Here is a 5,702-nt window from a genome sequence, read left to right on the forward strand (position 1 = left end):
AGAAATTTTCGAAAAAGAAGGAGACATGACCGAACCCAATAACAATGGTGGAGATGTAAGGAAGATGCTTGGTGACTTTATTGCACCCTCTTCTAACTTCTATGGAAGAAGCATCTCAATTCCTGCCATTGGAGCAAACAACTTTGAGCTTAAGCCTCAATTAGTTTCTCTAATGCAACAGAATTGCAAGTTTCATGGACTTCCATTGGAAGATCCCCATTAGTTCTTAGCTGAATTCTTGCAAATCTGTGACACTGTCAAGACCAATGGAGTTGATTCCGAGGTCTACAGGCTTATGCTTTTCCCTTTTGCTGTAAGAGACAGAGCTAGAACATGGTTGGATTCACAACCTAAGGAAAGCCTGAACTTTTGAGAAAAGCTGGTCAGTGCTTTCCTGGCCAAGTTTTTTCCACCTCAAAAGATGAGCAAGCTTAGAGTGGAAATCCAAACCTTCAGACAGAAGGAAGGTGAGTCCCTCTATGAAGCTTGGAAAAGATATAAGCAATTGATCAAAAGGTGTCCTTCTGACATGCTTCCAGGATGGAGCATCATATGTATATTCTATGATGGTCTGTCTGAGTTGTCAAAAATGTCATTGGGCCATTCTGCAGGAGGATCTCTTCATCTGAAAACCCATGCAGAAGCTCAGGAACTCATTAAAATGGTTGCAAATAACCAGTTCATGTACACCTCTGAGAGGAGTCCTGTGAATAATGGGACGCCTCAGAAGAAGGGAGTTCTTGAAATTGATACCCTGAATGCCATATTGGCTCAGAAATAAATATTGATTCAGCAAGTCAATATGATTTCTCAGAATCTGAATGGATTGCAAGCTGCATCCAACAGTACTAAAGAAGCATCTTCTGAAGAAGAAGCTTATGATCCTGATAATCCTGCAATGGCAGAGGTGAATTACATGGGAGAACCCTATGGAAACACCTATAATCTTTCATAGAGAAATCATCCTAATCTCTCATGGAAGGATCAACAGAAGCCTCAACAAGGCTTCAACAATAATGGTGGAAGAAATAGGTTTAGAAATAGCAAGCCTTTTCTATCATCTTCTCAGCAACAGACAGAGAATTCTGAACATAGCCATTCTGGCCTGGTAACCATAGTCTCTGATCTATCCAAGACCACACTAAGTTTCATGAATGAAACAAGGTCCTCCATTAGAAATTTGGAGGCACAGGTGGGTCAGCTGAGTAAGAAGATTACTAAAACTCCTCCCAGTACTCTCCCAAGCAATAGAGAAGAAAATCCAAAAAGAGAGTGTAAGGCCATAAACATGTCCCACACGGCCGAACTTGTAGAGGAGGGAGAGGCAGTGATTTTCACTGAGAAAGACCTCAATAGACGTTCACTGGCCTCTAAGGAGTTCCCTAATGAGGAACCAAAGGAATCTGAGGCTCATATAGAGACCATAGAGATTCCACTAAACTTACTTCTGCCATTCATGAGCTCTGATGAGTATTCTTCCTCTGAAGAGGATGAAGATATCACTGAAGAGCAAGTTGCTAAGTATCTAGGAGCAATCATGAAGCTGAATGCCAAGTTATTTGGTAATGAGACTTAGGAGGATGAACCCCCCTTGTTCACCAATGAACTGAATGCATTAATGAGGCAGACATTACCTCAGAAGAAACCGGATCCCGGAAAATTCTTCAAACCTTGTACCATAGGCACTATGACCTTTGAGAAGGCTCTGTATGACCTGGGGTCAGGAATAAACCTCATGGCACTCTCTGTAATGGAGAAACTGGGAATATTTGAGATACAAGCTGCAAGAATCTCACTAGAGATGGCAGACAAATCAATGAAACAGACTTATGGACTAGTAGAGGACGTGCTAGTGAAGGTTGAAGGCCTTTACATCCCTGCTGATTTCATAATCCTAGACACTGGGAAGGATGAGGATGAATCCATCATCCTTGGCAGACCCTTCCTAGCCACAGCAAAAGCTGTGATTGATGTTAACAGATGAGAGTTGGTCCTTCAGTTGAATGAGGACTACCTTGTATTCAAGACTCAAGGTTCTCCTTCTGTAACCATGGAGAGAAAGCACGAAAAGCTTCTCTCAATACAGAGTCAAGCAAAACCTCTACATTCAAACTCTAAGTTTGGTGTTGGGAGGCCACAACCAAACTCTAAGTTTGGTGTTGAGAGGCCACAACCCTGCTCTGATCATCTGTGAGGCTCCATGAGAGCTCACTGTCAAGCTATTGACATTAAAGAAGCGCTTATTGGGAGGCAACCTAATGTTATTTAATTATATTTATTTATTTTCCATTGTTATCTTATGTTTTCTGTAGGTTGATGATCATGTGAAGTCACAAAAATAACTGAAAAATTAAAAACAGAATGAAAAACAGCATTAAAAATAGCTCACCCTGGAGGAAGAGCTTACTAGCATTTAAACGCCAGTAAGAGTAGCAGAATGGGCGTTAAACGCCCAGTCTGGCACCATTCTGGGCGTTTAACACCAGAAACAGGCACCAGACTGGCGTTTAACGCCAGAACAGAGCACCAAGTTGGCGTTAAACGCCAAGAAAGGGAGAAAAGCTGGCGTTAAACGCCAGAAACAAGCAGCAACCTGGCATTTAACGCCAGAATTGCACTCTAAGGGCGTTTTGCACACCTAAATGGAGCAGGGATGCTAAGTCCTTGACCCCTCAGGATCTGTGGATCCCACAGGATTCCCACCAACCTCAACTCACTCTCTCTTCTTCACACCTTTTCATAACACTCTTCTCCAAATACCCTTCACCAATCACCTCCATTTCTCTTCACCAATCACCTCCACCACTCTTCCCAATAACACCCACCTCACAATTCAAATTCAAACACTTTTTCCCCCCTTTTGGCCAAACCACTCACACCTCTCCATCTCCTCCATTTTCTTCTTCTTCTACTTCCTTCTTTCTTCTTTTGTTCAAGGACGAGAAAACCTTCTAAGTGTGGTGTGGTAAAAGCGTTGCTTTTTGTTTTTCCATAACCATTTATGGTACCTAAGACCGGAGAAACCTCTTGAAAGAGGAAAGAGAAGGCAATTGCTTCCACCTCCGAGTCATGGGAGATGGAGAGATTCATCTCATTTGTCACCTATGCAATTTAGCTGAAGTTGTCATAGGAGAAGACATCCTCATTGAAGAAGACATGCCCATCACTAAAAAAGAGGATGGAGCAAATAAGAGAGCCCACTTATGGACCTCAACAATAGCCATGAGGGAAGAACAACAAAGGCAAGGAAGAGACATAGAGGAGCTCAAGCGTTCCATTGGATCTTCAAGAGGAAGAACCAGCCGCCATCACTAAGGTGGACCCGTTCTTTAATTTCCTTGTCTTATTTTTCTGTTTTTTGTCTCTATACTTTATGTTTGTTTATGTTTGTGTCTTTATTTACATGATCATTAGTGTCTAGTGTTTATGCCTTAAAGCTATGAATGTCCTATGAATCCATCACCTTTCTTAAACGAAAAATGTTTTTAATTGCAAAAGAACAAGAAGTACATGAATTTTGAATTTTAAAGTAGTTTAATTATTTTGATATGGTGGCAATACTTTTTGTTTTCTGAATGAATGCTTGAACAGTGCATATTTTTTAATTTGTTGTTTATGAATGTTAAAATTGTTGGCTCTTGAAAGAATGATGGAAAAGGAGAAATGTTATTGATAATCTGAAAATCATAAAATTAATTCTTGAAGCAAGAAAAAGCAGTGAAAAGCTTGCGAAAAAAATGGCGAAAAAATAAAAGAAAAAGAAAGAAAAAGAAAAAGTAAGCAGAAAAAGCCAATAGCCCTTTAAACCAAAAGGCTAGGGTAAAATAAAAAGGATCCAAGGCTTTGAGCATCAGTGGATAGGAGGGCCCAAAGGAATAAAATCCTGGCCTAAGCGGCTAAACCAAGCTGTCCCTAATCATGTGCTTGTGGCGTGAAGGTGTCAAGTGAAAAGCTTGAGACTCAGCGGTTAAAGTCGTGGTCAAAAGCAAAAAAGTGTGCTTAAAAGCTCTGGACACCTCTAACTGGGGACTCTAGCAAAGCTGAGTCACAATCTGAAAAGGTTCACCCAGTTATGTGTCTGTGGCATTTATGTATCTGGTGGTAATACTAAAAAACAAAATGCTTAGGGTCACGGCCAAGACTCATAAAGTAACTGTGTTCAAGAATCAACATACTGAACTAGGAGAATCAATAACACTATTTGAATTCTGAGTTCCTATAGAAGCCAATCATTCTGAACTACAAAGGATAAAGTGAGATGCCAAAACTATTCAGAAGCAAAAAAGCTAAGAGCCCCGCTCATCTAATTAAGACTGATCTTCATAGATGTTTTTGGAATTTATTGTATATTCTCTTCTTTTTATCCTAATTTGTTTTTAGTTACTTGGGGACAAGCAACAATTTAAGTTTGGTGTTGTGATGAGCGGATAATTTATACGCTTTTTGGCACTGTTTTTACATAGTTTTCAATATGTTTTAGTTAGTTTTTACTATATTTTTATTAGTTTTTATTCAAAAATCACATTTCTAGACTTTACTATGAGTTCCTGTGTTTTTCTGTGATTTCAGATATTTTCTGGCTGAAATTAAGGGACCTGAGCAAAAATCTGATTTAGAGGCTAAAAGAGGACTCTAGATGCTGTTAGATTCTGACCTCCCTGCACTCGAAATGGATTTTCTAGAGCTACAGAAACCCAATTGGTGCTCTCTTAATTGTGTTGGAAAGTAGATATCCTGGGCTTTCCAGAAATATATAATAGTCTATACTTTTCCCGAGTTTTGATAACACAAACTGGCGTTTGAACGCCCACTTTCTACCCTATTCTGGCGTTAAACGCCAGAACTGGCATAAAAGCTGGAGTTAAACGCCCAAACTGGCACCAAAGCTGGCGTTTAACTCCAAGAAGAGTCTCTACACATGAAAGCTTCAATGCTCAGCCCAAGCACACACCAAGTAGGCCCCAGAAGTGGATTTCTGCACTATCTGCACTTAGTTACTTATTTTCTGTAACCCTAGCTACTAGTTTAGTATAAAAACTACTTTTAGTGATTTATTTTACATCCTTGATCAGTTTTATGCTATCATAGATCATATTGTACACGTTTGGAGGCTGGCCTCACGGCCATGCCTGGACCTTCATTACTTATGTATTTTCAACGGTAGAGTTTCTACACCCCATAGATTAAGGTGTGGAGCTCTGCTGTTCCTCATGAATTAATGCAAAGTACTACTGTTTTCTATTCAATTTAAGCTTATTCTTATTCCAATATATTCATTTGCACACAAGAACATGATGAATGTGATGATTATGTGACACTCATCACCATTCTCACTTATGAACGCGTGCCTGACAACCACTTCCGTTCTACATGAAAATGAGCTTGAATGCATGTCTCTTGGGTTTCTAATCTAAGATTTGAACCTTCGTGGTATAGGCTAGAATTATTGGTGGCCATTCTTGAGATCCAGAAAGTCTAAACCTTGTCTGTGGTATTCCGAGTAGGATCTGGGATGGGATGACTGTGACGAGCTTCAAACTCGCGAGTGTTAGGCATAGCGACAGACGCAAAAGGATCAATGGATCCCTATTCCAACATGAGTGAGAACCGACAGATGATTAGCCGTGCGGTGATAGCGCATTTGGACCATTTTCACTGAGAGGACGGATGGTAGCCATTGACAACGGTGATCCCCCAACATA

General features: G+C 40.3%; 1 non-coding gene across 1 annotated transcript; it reads right to left on the reverse strand.

Annotated features, from left to right (window-relative positions):
- Window positions 1–427: 427 nt before the first annotated feature.
- Window positions 428–535, reverse strand: LOC148581352 (small nucleolar RNA R71). Its single transcript, XR_015897628.1, has one exon. It is a non-coding gene; the product is annotated as a small nucleolar RNA R71 (small nucleolar RNA).
- Window positions 536–5,702: the final 5,167 nt, after the last annotated feature.

The sequence above is a fragment of the Arachis ipaensis genome, chromosome B10 (genome assembly GCF_059453495.1).
Source record: "Arachis ipaensis isolate K30076 ecotype BB chromosome B10, ASM5945349v1, whole genome shotgun sequence".
NCBI lineage: Eukaryota > Viridiplantae > Streptophyta > Magnoliopsida > Fabales > Fabaceae > Arachis > Arachis ipaensis.